Source organism: Thunnus albacares, chromosome 15, assembly GCF_914725855.1.
Source record: "Thunnus albacares chromosome 15, fThuAlb1.1, whole genome shotgun sequence".
Lineage (NCBI taxonomy): Eukaryota > Metazoa > Chordata > Actinopteri > Scombriformes > Scombridae > Thunnus > Thunnus albacares.
Window position 1 is genome coordinate 3,101,052 of NC_058120.1, and position 23,574 is coordinate 3,124,625.

Consider the following 23,574-nt stretch of genomic DNA (forward strand, 5'->3'; position numbering starts at 1 on the left):
TCATCTGTGTATTATCAGCTAACCCGATCCCGAGTAGTACTAACAGTTTGGATATCACATAGACTGTATATAAATATGGACGATGCATCTCCACTTCCTACAGCTATGCAAAAGTGAAGCCAAAATGTCTCCTTTCTGGGAGCTGCCATCTTGCTTGCGTGACGTCATTTGCAGCCAGAGTCTGCGGCGGCGGCAGAGTGCAGTATCTGCATTTTTGGGGTCAAAGGTCAAATAATATTTAGCCATGAAAATTAGTTCAAGAATACATGTTGAATCAGCACATTACCACTTTTCTACCTATAACACGTTTAGCTGGATAGTCAAAAACTTTGACATTTTTCTCAGTGTCATTGTTAGCGTAGTTGCTGCGGTTTGTCTTTGTAGAATAGGGTACCATAGAAAGAGCAGTCAAAACTGAAGCAGCAGAAGCCAAAATATCCTAATGTTATTCCTTAGTATGGAGCAAGCTCCAAAGGTACAGGTTCTAACATTCCTCATGCAACAGTTTGTCTATGTTAAACCCCTGCTGTTCTTCTATAAACTCACTAGACCTAATTTAAATTCAGTCCAGAGCAATGTCCTCTCAGTTTTTTCGACATGAATAGCAGCTTGTCCTCCTCCTTTTTTTCTTTTTTTTTCAGCTGAGTGTGAAATTTGTCTTATGTGTGAAAATGGATGAAGTCAAACCACATAAAGCCATCAGGAGAGCATGAAAAGACCGTAAATGCTCATCAAATGGGCTGTTATAATGTCAGCTACAGGTACTGGTCTTCTCTTTTGAGCCCTGTTTTCAGCCGATATTTGTTTACATTTAGGCAAACTGTCTCCATTAAAAGTATGCTGAATTATCTATTAGCAGCTCCTGTTTACAGTGTAGCCATGGATATACAGGCATCTATCATTGGATTACTTTGATACTGAAGAAAACTTAAAAATGTTAAGATGCAAGTTCTGAAGCCTCTTTTTTAGGTTTGTTGGCAATAGACATTGGAGATAATAATATTCTTCAGAAATGTAAGTCACACTGAATGATATCAATATGTGTTTCATGTTCATGTGTTCAGATCTGACTGAGTTATGACTAAAAGAAGGATTTTTTTCTCTACCTCACCTCACACAGTATCTTTGCCTCACCTTCAACTCTCCGGTGCCCCCTGGGAAGGTTTTTTGCTTTCTCTTTGGGTTCTGTTCTGCTGAATGTCCATGTCTGTTACAGACCAGATCCTTTCCCCATGGTTAAAATGCCATTCCCCACCTCCTCCTGTCAATCCTATCTGAATGGGGCTTTAGACCCAGGCCTTCTTTTAATAATTTGTAGTTTCCATGACATCACTATGACATCATCAGGGTTATTATCTTCAGACTTAACAGAACTCCTCCCGAGCCACAGAAGACATAATACAACTGTTTTCACAGGCTGAGTACTTCAATGACTATCACAACTATAGACTGTATATAAATATGGACGTCATTACAGCTCCCCAAAAATGAAGCCAAAACATCTCGATCGCCCCCTGGTGGCTGGCAGCTGTGACCGCCACTCTCAAACCTCCGTCAGGTGGCAGGACGGCTGAGGAGGCGTGGGCCATCATCCCACAGTCCAACTCTACTGAGCAGACTCTGGCTCCAAATGACATCACACAAGCAAGATGGCCGCACCCGGAAAGGAGATGTCTTGGCTTCACTTTTGCTTAACGGTAGGAAGTGGAGACACATCGTCCATATTTATATACAGTCAGTGGAATATGCTTTTCTCCTGACATTATATCCTCTTCATCTTTCTTTCTTTTCTTCACCTCTTGTCTGTTTGTTGCAAACTTCATCCTACTAACTATATTTCTTCAGTTAAAGCTGATTTTTACTGTTTTCCCTCCTGTGTATGGCATTATGTTTGTTTGAGCACTGAAAAATATAGGCTATGTTTTGAAAGCCCATGAATTAATTGTTGCCAAACAAAGAGCAATTAATTTTGAGAAAACCATAAAAATTCTGTGCTTTATAAAAGTATTTACTGTTATCCACAGAAGTGCACAATAACAACCTCTCTGACTCAGTTTTATTCATGCCCTCTCTCAGATTCCCTGCTCTGTGCACTGTCAAACCCCTGGAAACTTGCTCACAGTGTCTCTCCTGTTCTCTCAACATCTCTGCTGTGTCACAAGGGAAGCAGCTATAGGAAAGCACTCAGAGAATGGTAACTGGATGGTGTAGAGTTCTTCAACTTAGACAAAACTGGATTCAAACACATTTCGGTGAGTCATGTTTTTCTATTATTGAGTTGTATTATATAATGAACTATTTTGTCGTGTTGTTTTGAATATCCCTCCATTCTTTCTGATTGACATAGCCTGTTGTGTGATGAGACTGACAAATCCTTGTGTTATAGTCCAAGGACATAACAGGTAGTGGAGCACCAGACAGTATTGTCTAAACAGAAACACAATTCAGTCAGAAAACTTATGTTTGAAATGTTTATTAATACATAGAGATGTTGGGAAGTGATGAGTAAATATCTTTCCTGCCTGACACTACTGTTGTGAGGATCTTCTATGTGTGGGCCTACATACCAGCCGCAGTGCGGCCATTCCTCATAAGCATCTCAGCCAAAAAGGGAATATACTGTCTAGTAAAACCCATATTCAAACCAAATGTAACATGGAGTCTTACAACAAAGTTAAACAGAGTTAGCTTCAAATTTATAGTATTGTTCTATTGTGGCGACAGATTTATGTTCTCATCAAAAACAGACAACATAGCACATGATTTATATGTGTTTCCTGTGTATTTTCTTAGTATACAGAAATATATAAAGTACCACAAAGCTTATAATGTGATACAGGTTCAGATCAGTGCTGAAGACTAAAAAGATTGAACAGTAAAAACATTCACGGATCTAAAAGTGTAGGTTCACATCAAAAAGTATTAATGCATGTATCAAATACATGACCTACACACTCTTATCTATATGCACGACAAAGCTGAAATATTAACACTGTTATTCTAGTTATTTCTAGTATTTAAAAAGTCTTAATTCTACTTACTTTAAGCTTATTACTCAATATACAGCTCAGCTTAAAAACAAAACAAAAAAAATGAAGAAATTCTCACAAGCAAGCAGCCAGACCTCCTGCATACTCATTCATTAAAAACTGGATAAATTCCAAATGAATCAGGCTTTTTCCATGTGAGTCCAGGCAGTTTACTGTAAGTCTTTAACAGGCAAATTACCTACAGCACATTATATGATCTCTTTGCTGCATACTTGCCAAGGAGATAAATTCACACAACAGCTACAGAGACATTTAACCATCAGAGAAGAAATTAGCAACCAAAGAGACAAAGAGAGAGAAGCTGTATCTAACTCATGTTATCTGATGTCTTCTTTCTTTCATGGAGATGAAGTATCCATGTCATAGCGTCCCACTGTATTTATGGCTGTTAATCATCTTGTTTGTTTATTAACAGAACTTTATTGCTGCTTGTTGATCAGTCTGACATCATTAGCAACAATGACAAACAAGCTAACTCTCCCTGTTGTTTCATTTAAATTATGTTAACTTTCTATTGTTCATGAGAGGAGTTCACTTCAGAGCAGCAGCATGTCAGTCCGACACACACCACCGTCATCCCACCATATGACCAGCCTGGACAGCTGAAATCCATTCTCACCGTTAGCTTAACAGTCCTTAACAGTCCTTCAGGGCTGCTGCGTTGGCTACCGGAAATAGCTATCGCCTGCTCAATTAAAAAAAAGGGGGGGAACGTAACCGCTAAATCTGAAAAAAAGAAATTTAGACTCTTTTGAAAAGGCCTAAATAAAACGTGATTTTTTGTGAAGTAGTTTGTGATTTGCATGTTATAATTTATTTTCTAATAGGCTTCTGTATGAATCTATTGCTTTACCGCATGCAGTGGTAGAGATTCGAAGATGAAATTTGGAAACTGTCATTGGACCTATGCAACGTCAATATTGTATTCTGGTTGTCGATTAGTTTGGGAGGATGTCCTCCCTTGCAGCATCATTTTACGTGTTTTGGCCAATCATAGATTAGCATGGGGAAAAAAAGTACATTAAATTGGAATGATTGAGCCCATCCTAAGGAGGACAGCAGGAGCCCGTACTCCGCTGCTTTCCTCTCACGGCTTCACACACACTGCCCTTTCCTAACTTGCCTGCCCTGCAGGTGTCGCTGTTTTTCAGCATTTTAATCAGAATTTCAATAATGGATTTTTTCCAAAGAAGAGACAAAAAATATTTTATAAATGATACTAAGATTTGGTAATGGTTTTGATAGAGGAACAACCTCCTCCACATATATTAATACTTTAATATCTTAAAATTGTAAGTGTAATAAAAACAAAAACAGGATTGTTACACCTATTTCCACTTTTATTCCAATACAAATACAAATAATTTTGCTGCCTCAACAAATACGGATACAAATACAAATACTGTGCTCTCTGCACATCCGTTATACATACAGACATAAAACACATAAAAACAGAAATAAATAGAAAATAGAAAAAATACACAAAGGCAAGTCATGAGACCTTTGGGAGGACATTGTCAAAAGTTTAGCAGCAGCATTTTGGACCACTTGTAAACGATCCAGGGATGTTTTGCTGAGGCAGGGAGCTGAGAGATCAATGATAGTGACAACTATGGGGCTTACTCTTAAGATGGAAAAGGGGGATTTTGACAATGGACCATTTATCCCTTTTTAACCTCTTTTGATAGGACCTCGTCTACTACTTCAGGCTTCTTAAGGTCAGACATGGGTCACTTCTGGGAGCCAACATAGACCTGCTAGCAATCCTGGAACTAAGCCGGTGATAAGGTACTTAACAAAGCATCTATTGGGTGATTTGAAAGAGCTGGGACATTCACTGGAGTTGAGGGATACTTCATGTTTATTTCCCCGATTTTGCAGGATGAAGCCTCCTGGGATACACAGAGTTTGGGTATCTGCACACCAACTACACAAATGCATAAATTTACAATTAGGAAATGTACAAACATACTAATTGACATTAATGCCGATCCTGAGGAAAAAAGTACCGCTTTGGAGGGTGGCTTACAGAATTAAACACTGGAGAGAGGGAGGTTGTGTGGGAGAAGGAACCACAGATGGGGCAGGCTAGGGTGTTATGCCCACTAAAATGTCTGCTGATTAGGGGCAGGTCGACTACAGGCCAATCTATTCTCTGATTGAATTTCTAGATATACATGGCAGCTTTGGCAGAGAAGGATTTATGGTATTCATAAAAGAGAGCCACTGCAGGAGAGAGCAAAGTCTGAGATTACAGCCAAATAGGTGTCAAGCCTCTCCCTGTGTTGCAGATAAACTTCACATATGGTGTCTCTAACGACACTGAGGGCAATGTTGAATTCTGTCAAAGTTAGAGTTTTTGACAATCTGGGATTGCTACCTTTCAGAACTACAGAAAAATCCCCACAATCCACAAATCTGTATTCAGCAGATTCGGAACAGCATAACAGAATCTTAACCAGATTTATGTCATGGCCTGTCAAAATGAGAGCAAAGTATTTTTTTAATATAAATAAATAAAATGTCTATATAATTTCCCTGAATCTTAAACTAGTAACATTTGCAGAACAGGTATTTCGCAAATAAACAATGTACCCTTAATTAAAACATATAGCTCCTAAGGCAAAGTATTTTTTGTTTGTTTATTGCAGAATAAGACAACAAAATACCTGTTTAAATTTGATTCCTGAGGGAAAATTTGGTACCCGCGGGAATCGGGAATTGCTGCTGCAACCGAGAACCCATGGTTTGAGCTGTGACTGCAGTTCCTCGGGTCCTGTGGGTTGTGATGTCAGCAGGAAGCAGGGCAGCTTGAGCCATCTCAAAGGTTGAAGAGGACGAGCCCCCGGTTGTTTAGATTATAGGCAGAGGAATTTGTGTTGTTTTTTAGGCAATGTATTCTGGCATTCCTGATATTCAGAGTTGATTTCACTTCGAGAAGCAAGGAAAGGATGGATGCTTCAGGAGAGGTACCGGGTTCTGATAGCGTCAATCTTTTTGAGGCAATATAGCCCACAGGTCTGAAGCTTTGCATGACGTTTTGTGAACAAATGAGAAAGATTTGCACAATGTGTGAGATTGGCAAAGGTTGGCAGTTACACATCAGGTTTGCAGTTACATATCTATCAGTTTGTGGGAGAAAAAGTTTGCACAGAACTCAACTGTATGTATGAATCCCAAGTTTACCACTACAAATCAAATCTACGAGTACAAATCAAACCTATGAGTACAAGTACTTTTTTCCCACATTTGATGCTTCCTCCTCTAATGGGAATGCTCAGATTAATATATCATTTGACTATCCAATCAGGAATATCATTTCACTATCCAATCACGGAGCCTTCTTTGCTGTGAGTCTGTGGCTGCAACCAAACTTTACCTTGTGGAAAATTACTGCTCTCTTACAAGCATGACCTAAAGTTACCTTCAGCTTCCATTAGTTCAGCTAGAGCTCATAGACCGCAACTAAGTCTGTTTTTTTCTGTATTTTTTCACATAGAACTGAACTGGGTTCTATGTTCTGACACAGAATACATCAAAAAAAGCTACAGTCACAACATGGAGTCAGATTGATGGATCACAGCTAAAAAAAATTACAGTGACAAGAAATTCTCAGATTTTTTTGTCTATAAATTACAATTGCTAATAATGCAAAAATGGTGAAAAGTTATTTAAAAAATTACAAGACCTTGTTAAATCCTATGATTTCATGCTCAGCCATTTCTGGTCTGGTCAAGTTTATTTTTATAGCACCTTTAAACAACAACGCAATTCGAAGTGCTTTACGTTAGACATAAGAGGGCATTAGAGAAATCACTGTTGACTGGCCATGTACCCTATAAGATCATGTATGATCATATATAAGCTCAGAATATTGTGACCCAGAGATTAACTAGACATCTGGGAATAGAACTCTGCAGTGTATGAGATGAAAAGTGACTTATTCTGTTGACACATTTCCACCACAGCAACAGATCTGTGTCCTGTCAGAGCTCTGAACTCTGCAGTGACCCACAATACAGAAATACCAGCTAGGTCACATCAAGAGAAAATTGTCTTTCAGACATCAAGTATTTTGGTCAACAGGCTGACATCAATAATGTCTCTTACAAAGATCAGTAAACCTGATTTCAAATGTGGCTGTCACCCCAAGAAGAGGTTTTGAGGTGTCTTCAGAGTGACCAGCTTATTGCACCAGGTCCCTCTGACCAGGAGTGACTACAACACTGATGGTTAGCTGGCAAATATATTTCCAGCCTGCTAAAATGATTATAACTTACCTGACATCAGCCATTTTGATATGTATTACTATACGGACCATGTCTATTAATGTTGTAGAGTTGTTCTGAATGTTGGATTAACAAAAAAGTGAACTCTATTGGCTGACATTTATGATTGATTGAGATCTTTAACATGAACTGTAACTCCATCACTGACATTTTCAATGTTCCTGTCAAAAACAAACATATTTCATTTAAACAGATGGGCATTTGCTACTCTCAGCTAATTTATTCTTATAGGGCAAATATTTGTATATGAATGGATAAAGGAGTGTCAGTTTTTGTCACTTCTATTATTCTGTGCTCCTTGTCTCATTTCAATTTTGGGGATGATCATGCTTTCCATTTTGGAACTATATTTCCCATAGTGCTAAACAAGAAGTATAATGTTGTCATGGATTCAGTGAATTAACTGTGGACTACAAGTGAATAAAAAAGGGTGGGAAAAAAAAGTACACACATTCAACCCTAGCTGGGTACAGGAGCAGGACAAAAATAACTTGAGCCCCATGTCTTTAGCTGTATTTAATTACAGTTTGGCAAATTGGCTCTATTAAATGTGTGCAGAATTAGCTATTAGCAGTTCTTGTTTGCATGGATGCACAGACAGCTATCACTGGATTACTTTGATATTTAATAAAACTTCAAAACATGATGATTAATGGCCTTGCGTGGCACTGTGGGGATGCGTGCCATAGGTTACTGACCCCTGCTCTAAATTAACTGGTGTCTGCTGTTGTATTACAGATATCAAAATGCATCACACTGGCTGGGAGCTGGGTTTGCCTGGTTATTAAATGTTATTGTGCTGTCTTATATGGTATCATATAAAAATCTGTCACGGAGGGTCTTGCTGAGTACACCATCCTACTCTGTGTTATGTATCCTCACAATTTACTGAGGCAGTGTTTGAGTCGATTGTTAAATGTAATATTGGTTGTTTATCAAGATGAGGGAGCAATTGTTATAGCTTTGTCTGTTAGCCCTGGAGGCAATGCAGTATGTATATGTGTGTGTGTGAGACAGAGAGACAGAGAGACAGAGAGAGAGAGAGAGATTTCCTAGGCTACATATTGTAGCCCTAGATCCATGTGCACAAAAGGACATCTGTAACATGCTTTATGAGACTTCTCTTCAGAATAGGTTATAGTTTGGTTTATTTAGTCCACACCAAAGAATACAATTATGAAGTATTGCCTTTCATTTTTCAGCTGGTCCATGCTTTGTTTTGTTTTTTTCTACAAATGAACCAAGGGCTAAAAGCATGCAGTCATACAGACTGACAAGTGACTTATTCACTAGACAGTTTTGGTGATGTCATCCTGCATCATTGGTGCTACTGTACATGGACCCACATGGGGAAAATCTAATTGTCCTTGAAGAAACAGCAACTCATTCAGCATTTTACTTGATTGTATGTTTTATTTGTCCTCTCTCATGTCACAAAGAAATCACAAATAAGCAAGAAATGATCATAATTATACAAATGCAATGCAAATGGTGCTCATTTGTCATAAGTAATGTCTAATAGAAAGAGACAATACAAAGACTAAGCGTCTTTTACTGGACCTTAAAAAGAAGAGCAGGATCAAAGCTGTCAGCAGGCTTCTTATTTTAGATTCTATAGGCTATATCAACATTTATTTGGTGGGTCAGTCAAACTACAAAGTGAAGCTGTTGGCTATTATCTGGTAAATGTGCATCTCAAAGCAGTGTCAGTCTGGATGCTCAGTTTCTACAGCTGTCTACAGGATCGATTTAGATGATATCTGATATTTTCAGCTTTTGACTGTCAGACGTGACTAACAGCAGTTTGCCATCATTACCACGCATGGAAAACTACATAACAGTCATCACTAAATATAGTGTCACTTTTCAGTTTAATTAACTATAATGAAAAAGTCATTTTATTATCAGTAAGTATGTGATGCAGAGTAAATGTATGGGGTTTTCTTGATACAGATAAACTTTGAAGTTGACATCAAGTAAATTACTGATAAAATGTTTGTCAGTGGCAAAGTTAACTTCTGATGAAAGGAAAGTTACCCTTTCATCTTATTTTCCATCTATATGATTTTATCATTTCTTTAAAATGCTCACCTCTTTAGTGTAATAAAAAAAAGCTTTATGTCTGATATAATATGTTTAATATCAATCCTTAGATCATTTAATTATTTTGTAGCACTCAGTGGGTGTACAGTTTTCACAGTATTGTTTTATGTTCTGCTTGGACGTAGCTGTGACCTGCTTCTAAGGTACCTTATGGTCCCTTTTGACTCCCTCCCAGACAATCCTGACTCAAACACTGCTATGCTGTTACTATTAATAAATGTGGTTTAATATTGGTCAACAGTTCAAATTTGCATGTCAGACACACCAAAGTTGAACAGACATGTGTGTGCATTTACTTTTCTAATGCAAGATCCACTGAACATGGCAATTGTGTTGAAATAAATGAATACTGCTCTGAAATGCTGTTCTGCTCCATCACAGACAAATCTGCCCCAACATCCGCTTTCAGATTTCAATCAGAATGATAATGGACCTCTGACATTGTGATGTCAGTGTCACCTTTAGAACACATGAGAAGCCTGCCAAAGTCCACATTGACAGGTTCTCCTCCCCACCTGCTCGTATAAGCCACTACAAAGTGGTGATCAGTCTAAATCAAACTCTTGATGAAATATTCATCCTCTGGTCCACTGAAGGGGCCACAGTAGAGAATGACCCAAGGCTATGGGCCACCATTGATCAAACCCTCGGGGAATAACCTGCCGCTCATGGTTACTGTGTAAACCTGAGGAAGTTGTCTGCAAAATAAGATAGGTCACCCTCATCAACCCCCAAAGTGGGATTAGGGAAAATGGTAAAAAAGGGCTCCCATGTGCTGAGGCTGTGTGCCTCTACTGAAGCAGAGCAGGTTGCCGGCAAAACTGAAAAAAAGTTTTTTTACTTCTGAATCCTGAGTAATGACACACAGCCCACAGACTCAATGAACCTGAGGGGGTCATCTGAAAGACAAGATATGAGATTTATCTTTGGTGTGCATAAATGTGGGAACAAAAAGAACCCTATTGGGTAGGCTTTAGCAGGGAGTGCACCAAATCATGTAGTTGAAGCTGTAGATTATCATAGACAATTCTGTCATTTCAGGTCTCCGGGCACTAAAGAAGAGCAGATGCAGAGGTGAGATGTGAGGAACTTTCTTTGTGTCAGCCAGTGGGAAACGGTGGAATGTCCTGATTGGCATGCAAGTGCATACTGTATGTAAAGGCCCTGGGGCTTCTAGCTTGTATGAAATGTGACAGAATTTTGGGGTCAGGTTGTCTACTGTGGAACTGTGATATCTGATATAAAAGGGTATGAGACCTCCATATGACATGCAAATGGGCTGTCAGGCACTGTCAAAACTTCAGCGCAAGACTTTCTGATGTATAATCAGAGTGAATCGGAGAGGACATGTCACTGATGCTGTACCTCAGTTTGATCAGAGAAGCAGCTTTCAACTGAGATCTACTATTAATGTGAGAGATAATGTGACATCATCATTATGACCTACTCTGTCATGCCTTCAGATTAGTATAGCCTCTTTTGAGTTTAGCTATAATGAAGATAAGCAAACCAGGAGACTCGCTTCTCTCTATTATTCTCTATTTTGTCTGACAACAGATCAGCATGGAAACAGCAGCTTTGTAACTGGTTAACTCAGGTTATACAACACGTGCTTCTGACCATGCAATCTGATTGGTCAACTAGACATTTAGAACGTGCTCAAATCAGCATGACAGCACACCTAGCCGTGCTCAAATGAAAAAAGCCTCATCACTAAAAATATTACTCCGCCTATAGACCATGGCGTCACGCCAACAACAACAGTCACTTCTGGGTAGTCAACTAGTGGTTGATTTGAGTTGTGGGGATATGTGAACTTGGCAAACTTGTTTTTTCCTCTGTTGTCATTTTTAGTCGTAACTGTAACAACTGAAGATATACAGTAAAACACGGTGGACGTTTCTGCTGGCTTTATTTTATGTACCGTCTTGCTTTGCTAGCGTCTTTGGTTTGTTTTGTTTTGTGTGGGGATTAGCGGTGAAAAACTGAAGCGGAGTTTTGAATGGTCTTTCTTTTATGTTTGTGAAACTGGATTGAACTGAGCTGATTAGGAGTTGTGGGGAAAACAAAATGTACCATTTACCAAGTGGATTGAACTTTGAGACAGTGGAACGAGTTACACATGCACACATCCTCATACACACTGAAAAACCCGAACCCTTCTCCACTCTTTATCGTTACCCGACACCCCCATACACAACAAGACTTAACCATTTTCCCTTTAGTTAGAGTATATCTCAGCTCCCACTCCAGCATTCTCCATCAGCTGTGCCAGTGAGACACGGCACTACTAGCTTAAAAAATGTTGGACGTAGTAGCTAAATCTGTCCATGGAAAAATGATTTTTTCAGTGGTTATCTTAGTTACAGTGAGATTGAGCTAGCAAAGCAGTTTTGTGTTTATATGTGAGCAATGCAGCAATCTCCAGAAAGCATTAGCTGAATTTGGCTGGCTGACTCAACAGGGACTAGAAATCGTCTCTGTTGCTAGGTCGTTACTAAGCGTCAGCCTACTTGCTGGAGTAGTAAACTAGGTTTCATTACATAGGAGTCCACTGACGTGAGTGATTGTTTTCCAGGTATTAGTCATACCCCATGTATTTCCATGGAAACGGAGATGACACAAGCAAGAAGTTTTTTATTTTTAGAGTGAACTGCCTCACAATGTGAACACATTTTGTTTATATCTTTTATTTTGCTGGTAAATGTTGCATAATCACAATATTACATATTGCATAATGAAGCTGCCAGTCCCCTCTCCACAAATTGTGACAGTTGAGGTTTTTTCTGTATGTCCACTTACTTTCAACACAGGGCAAATATCTGTATATAAATGGATAGAGGGGTGTCAGTTTTTGTCACTTCTACTATTATTCTTTGTTCCTTTTCTTACTTTGATTTTGGGGATAATCATGCTTTCCATTTTGGAATTTACATTTCCCATATTGCTTTGGGGGGATCCATGGAAGTGAATTAGCTCTGGACTACAACTTGAGTAAAAAAGGGTGGAAAAAAATATGCATATCCAACACTAGTCGGGTACAGGAGCAGGACAAAAAGAACTTGGGCCCCATTTCTTTAGCCTACATTTGATTAGAGTTTGGCAAATTGGCTCGATTAAATGTGTGTAGAATAAGCTATTAGCAGTTACTGTTTGCAGTGTACCCATGGATGTACAGACAACTATCATTGGATTAACTTTGATATTTATACTTTGATGAAAATTTAAAAACATGGTTATTCTCAGGCAAGTTCTGCATCTCTTTTCCTGTGATTTCCAAGCAGATCTATGGATGTTTATTAGCGATGCACATCAGAGATGATGATATGTTGAGAAGTGTAAGTCACAATCTATAAATCTATAAATATATGTATCATGTCGGTGCGTTCAGATTTGAGTTATGACTCAAAGGTTAAGTCTGAGTTTCGATGCAAATTGGTCAGCTGATCTGATGAGACTGTGGAAAGAGCAATCCTTGAATATTAATGTTATTACATCATTGCAATACTGTACATCAGGCAAAGTACCCATGGTTACAGGAATAACTAATGCACTCTGATGTTACTCGTACTTTTTTAAGACTGGTGAGGGAAGCTCCAATGTTAAAAGGTACTGGTTCAGTCAGACACTGATGATTCAATATGCTCAGTGCAGCATTAATTCAGTGGATTCAGTGTTAAAGAAGTGTTTGTTTCTGTCAGAAATATTGTAGCATTTGGAGGTGAGAACTATTGCTTCACTTGTCCATCTGATTAAAACACCAATATAAAACTTTTCACCTTGAGGCATACAGTGTAACACTGCTTCTGCCTCCTCCCCGTTAGTCAAGTTCTCACCTCCACACTTGTCACTCATGTTGATAAGCTGTCATCTAGCCTGAGGCTGGTGTAAGCAGCATCTGTAAGCCTCCACAGGCAAAACTGCAGACAGTCTGAAATAAAAAAGCACAACTAGTGCTAGAATGTTGAGCTCCATCGCTCTTCTTACTCTTTCTGTTTAACAATAGCATCATCTTCAAGGTCACACACACACACACACACACACAGAAAAAGATAAAGTATAGACCAAGGTAGGATGTTTTGCAATAGAACAATAAACTTATCAATATTTGATTCATTATATCAATTCCTATATGTTGTTGAAGATGACAGTAAAGTACATGGATGGATTCTTATCTGGTCACCCTACTTGTGCCGCTGTCAGGCATATCGTAGCAATGCTGTCACTCATGACCAATGAGAAGAGTATTCTTTGCTTGGGTAGTGGAACATAACATGACAGATAGACTGAGGGATAACGGAGCAGGACGGTTTCCATCTATCTCATACAAATTGTTCTGTCTTAATAGTCTTACCTGTAATATTTATCTCTCATAAACTTGCACTGAATTGATTCTCAAAAATACTGAACAGAGCGAATTTCATAACAGTTCAATACAGAACATTCTTTTTAGTTTCAAATTACGGGACAATTACTTATGTTACGGGAGGGTTGGTAACTCTAACGCCATCTTTTCCGTTTGGCACCAGGACCATCTACATAAGGAGTGCAATGTGTTGCCTTTCACACTCTGGAAACACACCCCACTACCTCAGACCCAAGCTAATGCTAGCTTACTGGGAGCCGAGCAATGCACACTTGGGTTAATGTTAGCTACTTTAGCTAAATTGTGCTAACAGGGCAGGTATCGTGATCAAGTAACATTAAACTTACCGAAATATTACAACAATAGTCTGACTCAACTGTTAATCACAGCTGTCAATCAACACCTAGAAGTACTAGAAGTCTTCAAATCCTATTAATGGAGCAATAATTTCCAAAATGACCACCAGCACACTTAGAGGGCCTGAATTTAAAGATTGAGACCATGATGACTTGTTGGAAAAATTGACTTTTTAAATGGGAGTCAGCTGAAGCATCTAGTGGCCATCGATGGCATTTCACTTTAGGGTACCTCTGCATGGCTTGGTTTGACTCAACTGTTTCTGTTTTTTGTTACTGCTTGTATAACATAACCTGATACACTAGATGGTTTGTTACACAGAACAATCTGAGAAATCACTCTTGGAAACTGTTTGGAAAAGGGCCAGCACTTTCAAAAAAAATAAAATTTTTAGCAGGTGATTGGATGAACCATATGTCTATCACCAGCCATCACAGGTTACCTTCTCACTGTCATCACACCTAAACCATGCCTGTAGCTACTAGTAGTTCCTCATAGGACACTGTCACAGGTGCACAACTTGAAGCCTGACAAGAATTCTTGTGTGATCTTGCAAATCCAGTTGCCTCGCAAGGTAATGTATGACATTAAATGTACAAAGAACAGGATTTAGAATGGCATTTCTGCCTTATATACTGTATATATCTATCTCTAATATCTGGGTACATGTCATGTACCATGCAAAGCATTTGGTGTGACAGAAAACATGAAATAACGGCTAAAAATCATTCTTTATTGGAAGTACAAACTCCACGACGGTATGGGTGTCTGTTAGATATGAATCATGAACACAACAACAGATCCACATATTTACAGTTGCTATGGCAAAATATAAGCATATAACAGCCACGAGTCTGAGACAGAGGAGCTCTTGACAACCATAACTGAAAATATCACAGAGAAGCTTCAACACATTTAACCCAACATGAAAACAATTGGAAAGTTGGTCTGTGTTGAACATGTTACATGTCTGGCCTAAGCTATGGCTGTAACAGTAAGATATCACAAACACAGTATTACTGCCAGTTCACTATTAATTAATAAAAATCTCAACTGTTACGGTAATTCCAACAATGAAGCCATAATGCTCCATTCATCCTCTGGGGACCATGAATGTCTGCACAGAATTCATGCAATAGTTGTTGAAAATTTTCAGTCTGGTCTGAAGTTGTGTATCAACTTGAAAAACTCCATATCCAATTCCAAAATCTCATTAAATATGTTAGAATGTTTTTTGTTTCTGTTTTTTTTTTAGCTCATATAGTAGTAGACTTGGTTCAGATTTGTGATATTTTATCATATCATTAGGGTAAAGAAGGTAAAATATGGTGCAGCAGTCACACTTTCGCCCAGTATGGAGCTGTCAGGGTATTTGTGTGTACAGTATGTGTATGTGTTGTGGTGGTAGGGTATTTCACCTTGTCTAAACTGTAATCAGAATCCTCTAATCCTGTTACATGCACTCTGCAGCTGCAGCATGCGCCGTGTTCCCTCACCTTCTACATCCTGACAGTGTGGCATGGGGCTGAAAATTGAGCTGTATGTAATGCAAATGTCCAACCCCCCACCCCTTCCCTCCATCTTGAGATATGATTAGGAATTTGCATAAGCAACACATGCAGAGGCTGGCAAGGAGAACCTTGAGGGAGGGAGGATTTAGTTTTAAGTTTGATTTGACAGTTGAGGTGATATTATTGGATTTTACTGTGAGTTGAAACAGAAGTGAAGTATAATTCAGACAAAGTTTTGAGAAATACTGTAGTGCCCTAATTATGTTCTTTGAAGTGCTTTGCTGAGAATGCTACTTTGGATTATTGGCAACAAAGATTCACTCAAAGATTTGTACATGTTTTACAACTAAATAATACTCATGAAAACCCAAATATAATAAGTTAAATGGAAATCAAAAATGCTTGTAACTGAAATTGTAAGGAAAATTGGAGGATCTTTAATGTCAGGTAATTCTTATCTCGAGAAAATTCACTTACAACAAATGTTCATATTTCTAGTTCTTGACCTGATATGTTAACTCTGTCACCTACAAATTACCAATTTATATATTTGCCTATGCAAAAATAATTTGCATGGCTACAACATTATAGGTAATAATGTAGAACCCACATTGGTTGATAGTTATTGTAAAAGTTTTATGCAGTAAAAACGTCCAATTCCTCAAATTAGAAACCAATTAAAATAAGTCTGGGACTTTTAGGTCTAGCAGTCTAGCACCCTGAGACAGTTGTGCAGCTGGTAATCAAACCTTGATTTTGTCCTTCTAATGAGCTTTTTCAACATTAAACCAAGACCACACCCTTCCCTGAACCTTAAAGGACCAGTGTGTAGGATTTAGTGCTATCTAGTGGTGAGGCTGCAGATTGTAACCAACTGAATACCCCTGCCCCTCCCCATCCAAGTGCATAGGAGAACCTACAGTGGCTGCAAAAACGTGAAAGGCCCTTTCTAGAACCAGTGTTTGGTTTGTCCATTCTGGTCTACTGTAGAAATAGTGCAACATGGTAGGTTCCATGGAAGAGGACGGGCTCATTCTAAGGTAATGAAATCAACAGTTCTTATTTTCAGGTGATTATACACTGATTAAAACATACTTATGACAACAGAACAATTTTTAATGGTTTTGTTGTAACTTGAAAAAGTAGTCAGGGCAGCATTACATTTTCCATGAAATGTGTTATCCCATGCAAAGTACAGACGGGTGACAAATTAAAGGAAAAACTGGTACAGGTCTGAATGTTTGACCCCTACTGTGAGGGGATGTGGTGGCTTTGTTATGCTGTGGGGGGCATTCTGCTGGCATGGTTTGGAGCCACTTGTCTCCTGAAAAACAGGACACACTCTTGGAAGTCTTCCAACAAGTTCTCCAGACTAAATGATAAAATATGTTGTTCCCAATAACCTTAAAAAATGACTCAGATTAAGTTTTTATGATCTTGCTCCCTTATTGGCAGGGTGACATCATTTGTCAGGGTGTGCCAGTACCATTACACATCACTGTTACAATTATGATTCATATGAACAGAACCACTTGGTGAGGGTTTAGGAAAGATCATGGCTTGGGTTACAAGCAACTACTTTGTTAAGGATAGGAAACCTTTGTCATCAAGTTTAAAAGAAACATGTTTTTCTTGGGAGGGCAGTTCTGAGTCTTCCAAGAACTTCATGACAGTACGAAACTGTAACAAAGAATTTGTTTATATACCTCTTACACATCACATTCAAAATGTTGAACCAGAAATAGAAAGAGTGATTTTCACTGTTTAGTGTCAGTAATAGCTCTACAAACTCCTGTGCAGACATAATGGTCCCTACATTGAGTTCCATCCCACAGTCATCGCAGTGGCCTCAGTCACCGAAGATAACCTCCTGACTTAGCAGCAGGAGTGGGCTCCGAATAAAGATCATATCTTTTAATTAAACTTTCACTTAGTCGAAAGAGAGAGAGAGCGGAAAGAAAACACCTAAGGTCTTCATTCTGCACCCGTCCTTGGTATTTTATATCTTCAGGAATTTTATGGTTGGCCAAACCTGTAGAATTTACATTGTGCTGGCAGATTTAGAGCTGCTGGAGTGTTTCATAGTGTCTCATAACATTACCAATGATTTTCTGAGAAGCCCTAGAGCAAATTAAACTACTTTTACAAGACTTTTTTTCCTTTATCACATTTGACAACTTGTCAGATCGGACGAGTCAAACTCCAGCCATAGGTTTTATATCTCAATCTCTCCTGAAATGTTATTTCTGGGTAAATGCAATGCTTTTGTTTCTAGAGTTTATGCTGCAACATACAGGAGTCCTAACTCTTTGGAGTTGTCCTACCTGTGTCTCTGCTATTTGTTTAGGTTTGTTTTGATGATTCAGAAGTTAATACCCACAGTGTACATGATGTTGAAACTTTAAAGTGCTGTTAATCTCTGCAAACCCCCTTCGTCCTTTGAAGCTCTTCAGTGTAATACTGTCTGACAGCCAAAAAGACATGCTTTGACAATAATGAAGTGTAAGTACAGCAGAGTGTTTCCTCTGGACTGCTCTGCTCCTCGTTCTCTACTTCCAGCAACTCCATTAATCATAACAAATTAGACAAGTACTTTCTTGCCTTATTATTTATTTGATCACAGTATACAGCAGTGTTCACCTTTATAAAAAGTATTGGCTAATAAACAACCTTGAAATGGAACATAATATTACACATAGTATTTTTTTTTAAATGTTACCCAAATTTGCTATGTTCAATAAAAGGAGACAATGCATGTTGCACTTAATGTGTGTATGTACAGTTTCTAAATTGTTACTGTAGGTAACTGCAATTGTTTGAATTCATGTTAAAACCATATATCTACAGTCACACAGTTCTTTGATTTGTCTGCTTTGCTTTCACATCACAAATGGACCCCACCAGAGTTTGCTTGAAAGCAGATTGAGACCCAGTTTTTAAGGTGGTCTCAGTGTGGCTGTTTAGTCTGCACCAGATTTCTTTTGTCAGCTTTCAGTTGTACCAGAAATAGTTTAAACTGAACCAAACAGGTTTGAACAATCCGTATCAATTTTGGCCTACACACGTGGGCAGATGACAAAATTTACATCACGTGGACCCTCAAGGTCATGCGGGTGCCTATAGTATAATTTTAGCTTTAGAGAGAGCAAGGACCCTCGACAAGAGACTGAATGAACACGAGAACAAAACCACTCAAAGCATCCAATGAAAGAGATCAAAGGTCATTGACCAGAAGTTAGTTCTGGTGTCCACAGACAACGTTAAATGTCTGTGAACACCAGAACAAAACCACTTACAGCATCCACTGAGAGGAGCTCAGAGGTCATTAGCCAGAAGTCAGTGGATGACCTGAGAAAGATCACGGAGGACATTAACATCTGACACCATAGACCATCTTTGAACAGAGACAAGGGTTAACATCTCCCCACCATAAACCACTATTTATTATTGCCTGAGCCAGTACTATTTGCTGATTAAGGCCATGCTGCAGTTGAAAGCTCTGAAAAAGATAGTAAGTGGACCTTGAGACAAGATAATTTTGTCACACTTACTGATCCCAGCGTCACTTATGAGCTTCCATGTTCAAATTGTAAAAATACATACAGTATATATATATATATATATATATATATATATATGTATGTACATATATATGAAACTTGAAGTATAAAGTTTGTTCTTGGTCGTTATATTGCATTAACAATAGCATGCTAATGTGTTAATTGGCACTAAACACAAAGTACAGCTGAATAAATGGAATGACATTGGTGAACCAACGTATTGGACAAATTTAAATTTTGACATGATGATGGCACTAGATGAAACCTTAAGGGATCGTCAAAATTATTACCTAGGGAAACAAGAATTGGATGAATGAATCCATCCAATAGTTGGTGAGCATTTTTACTTAAACCCACAAATGTCAACCTATTGCTGGCTCTAGAAAAGTGAGGGGAACACCAAAGTCATTAGGGTTTCATCCTCTGGAAACCACAAGTTGCTGTATCAAATTGTGTGCCAATCCATTTAGTTGATGTCAAGATATTCACTGGATAAATGGAAACTTTGATGTGTTGATGGCTCTAGACGAAAAGATGAAGTCAGAAGTAATTAGAATTCATCCTCTGGGGCACCATGAATATTTGTACCAAATTTCTTTGTAATTCATCTTATAGTTGACACTCTTAATTCAAGTGGTGCACCAACAGACTGACTTCACTGCCATCCCTAGAGCCATGCCGCTTGTGTGGATAAAAATCAAGTGTAGGCTAATTAATCAGTACACATATTTTTCCATACGTTAGCACAAAATTTACAACATGCTCTGTTGGTCTATTGATGCTATAGGTTACAGCTACACAGCTGCAAACCTCTTTCACTTACACATAATTGTATTGCCGCTACTGCAGAAAGGACGCCTCTGTTTTACAGTTGCTGCACTCGCTGCCGATCAACTTCGAAAATCACTACCTCCTCCTGGCTGAGGATAAACTCTGCTGACAAGCATGACCACAATTAAGAGGCATTTGTGTCCCAGCAGATAGTGCCAAATGAGCAGATATTGAAAACAGTTGGAAACGCTGCACTGCTGTATTTTCAGTCTCAGTCTTTTTCCAACTGTACTCACTCATTGGTATTCCTGACTTGTTCACTGCTTGTGTCTTGTGGGAGGTCTGAAATTAGATTGCACCGTCTTCCAGAGCTTTCAAGCTTTCTGCAAAGTTACTGAGTAGCCATTCCACACAGCATACTGTAAGCCACTAGAAATCAGGGGTGTTGTGGAAAATTCAGTTTTGGACTGACAGGTCTGAAAATGCCATTTAAAAAGTCTTTTGTTAGCCCTCAGTGATGTGGGATAGCCAGCAGCTGCTGAGCTGCTCAGCATCTCACCGTCTCTTAGAAAGAACCAATGTTAACGTCTTCCTCTCCCCTGATATTTACAAGAGAAGTAAATAGCTGAATTGTGGCTCTCAGGCTTTTTAAGTACGTGGTCCACGTTAGATTTTGACTATTATGGAGCACAAAACAGCAAAACAATCTGGTAAAAACTCCATTGCCAAAACAGAGAATGGAGAGTGGATAATTCTTTCTTGTCCACAAATGGTGTTTCACAGACCTGCTGGATTCATCTGTTCTTGTTAAAATGCCATTCAGTGCTGGAGGAAAGTTGATAAGTATGTTCAAATATTTTATTTAAAAAAAAAAAAGAAAAAGGCAGGTGCAGTTTAAGACTGAATATGGTGCTTTGAAAATCACATATTGCATTTAAGCCAAACGAAATGCTTCTGGGATTTGGTAGACTCTGAAGAATATGCTTATCGAGTAAACTCCCATTTTGAAAAACCTATTTGTATGCAAGAAGCACCGAGTGTGTATAAAGTGGAAAGAGGCAGCAGAGACTGAGAGAGAGAGAAAAGAGAAGGCAGAGAGGAAAAGTTTAAGATAGGGGTAGAATTGTTTATTAGTTATATGAATCTCCATTAGTTGTTACTTTGGCTACTACTTGACTACTCTTCATGTGGTGCATATTAAAACAGTTATCTTTCTTATATACATATACATATATTTTGTATGATAATCCCCATAACAAGCAATGTTGCTAGTGTTCTTGGTCCAGGACCATTCCTCCTGTCCATACCGGCTGTGAGGTCATCCCTTCCAAATGTGATTACACCATACAAAATGGGGTACAATATCCACAGTGCTTGTTCTTTGCAAATGAGGCGATAGCTGTCTTAATTAGACAAATCAAATGAGTATCTTCCAAATTTACACTATTTATGCACCGAGCCCAAAAGGCACATGACTACTGTAAAACAGTAGTCCTCGCCTAAGGGCAAGGACCCTATTGTTTTTCGTGCATTTGTTTGTTTCTGTCTTTATTATTACGCCACTTAAACCCTAAATTTGACCCCTTAAACATGCTCAAAAACTCACCAAATTTGGCACGGACATCAGGTCTGGTAAATTTGATAAAATGTAAAAATTAACCTCTAAAGTGCCAAAATGTGCTCTTTAGCGTCACCTATGTAACTAAAATGGCCGCCACAGCCTGTAGGAATGTTATGGAGAGATCAAACCAAAACTCAATTATTTGTCTCATCAAGACCTACAAATCATACGCTGACACCCCTGAACTAAATCCACCAGGAAGTCCGCAATCTAAACTTCAAAATAAGACTTTGACCCAATTTTGGACCCTGAACAAACCTCATCTCCTCCGAAGGCGTTAATGGTATCAGCTTCAAACTTTAATACATGATTTATAAAGAAGTTGTTAAAAACTTTGTAATAACTTGAACGGTTTGGATTTTATAAGCCCTGAAAGTTGTAGTGCCACATCACCCTTACAATGTAAACCAAGGGGGAGGCAATTTATGGGCATGAACTGTGTGTCAAATAGATGCCTCTGACGTCTAAAATATTCTGTCTGACCCTTTTCAAACCTGTATCAATGGATTTGCAACGAAATTTCCTACTACAATATGATTTTTAATGTAAGATTTGGCCAAAGTAAGGGGATTTATGAGGATATTTCACAAAAAGTGTACTCTAAAACCCTGCCCTCCAACTGCTCCTGGTGATGTCACTCCCTCGGTGCTGTGAAACATTCCGCAATACACACTCATTATAAAATCACAGGAGGAGCAAGAAAAGACTTTAAAACTCACACTCTAATATCTCAAAAACAATAAAAGATAGAAAACACATGTAAATTGGTTTCTTGTGACTCATTTAAAGTTCAAATGAAGTTTGTATCTAAAGCTATGTAGAGGCAGTAAATGATCAAAAAGGTGTGGGTTTGCTCACACTCTCCATTCAAATATATGAGTATTTTTCTGTGTCCAGCTACAGTTACTTATTGTCTCTACACACCTGACAATACACATTTCAATCAAACTTTCAAAATAAAAGCACACCACACTTGCAAGAAATATCCCTCATTTTTAAAAAGCAAAATGATCTAATCTCGATGGGCCAGAGTGCGAGGTCCCGACCAACGCTGCTTGCAGCTTTAATTTGATATTAAACCAGTCTGTTGTGGGGAGATTGCGGTAACCTGTTTTACATTTACATTGAAACTACCCACTGTACCTACAAATTACACCATCAAAGTCCACATACGAGATAGCGAATGAATGGGAAGTTACTTCTCTCTCTCAACACCCCCCCCCCCCTTTTTAATTCTCCTCGGATCTACACTGATCTCATAAATGGCCTCTACAGACTCCAAATGACGGAAATTCATTTGTCCTCCAAATCAATTCTACGATAGCAAAGAAACAAAAAAAAAAAAACACTTCCACACTCTAAAATAGGCATGTAAGTTGACAAGATGTGATATGTTTTCCACTTACACGCTGTTCAGAGGGTTGTTTGCCTGTTCTTCATCCACTAGCACAGTCTCTCAAAAGGTCCATGGATTTGATGCGACACACAAAACAAGTAAGAGTCCATATAACATAATACATAAAGACAATGGGACCATTTAGAATCACAAAAGGGGATTCACTGTGGCTACAATGGGGTTCTGTCTAGTCAGTATAAGACACATCTACTTTTCTTGCGAAACCTCCAAAGCTTGGTCCTCAGCCAGTGGTCGAACTGCCATTAGAAAATCTTTCCTCTTGAGATAACATTTCAGTGTCACCAATGAATCCTGTGTGCGCAGCAGGACTATACACATAATCCAGCTATAGAATGGAATGTCATGAGACAAATTATGGGCATTTCATGTGATCTGATATTATAATTTTTTACACTGTTATGTGTACATATTGGTAATATTGACATTGGCACTGACTCATCTTCAAAATTAGAAATTGAAAACAAACTAACAGATCACATTCTTTTCCATGTGCTGATGCTGGATGGTGCAAAAAACCTGCTCACTTACT

At 38.6% G+C, this 23,574-nt stretch overlaps 2 long non-coding RNA genes across 3 annotated transcripts; one reads left to right on the forward strand and one right to left on the reverse strand.

Moving 5' to 3' along the window:
• The first annotated feature begins 1,516 nt into the window (after positions 1-1,516).
• Positions 1,517-4,830, forward strand: LOC122998857. The gene is made up of 3 exons (XR_006407523.1): positions 1,517-1,697; positions 2,077-2,252; positions 4,739-4,830. It is a non-coding gene; the product is annotated as an uncharacterized LOC122998857 (long non-coding RNA).
• Positions 4,831-4,898: 68 nt separating this feature from the next.
• Positions 4,899-23,256, reverse strand: LOC122998858. Of its 2 annotated transcripts, none has more exons than XR_006407524.1 (3): positions 23,035-23,256; positions 13,279-13,373; positions 4,899-4,977 (listed from the first exon to the last, which is right to left on the reverse strand). It is a non-coding gene; the product is annotated as an uncharacterized LOC122998858 (long non-coding RNA). The 2 variants fall into 2 exon arrangements; XR_006407525.1 differs by lacking the exon at positions 4,899-4,977 and adding an exon at positions 11,855-12,264.
• Positions 23,257-23,574: the final 318 nt, after the last annotated feature.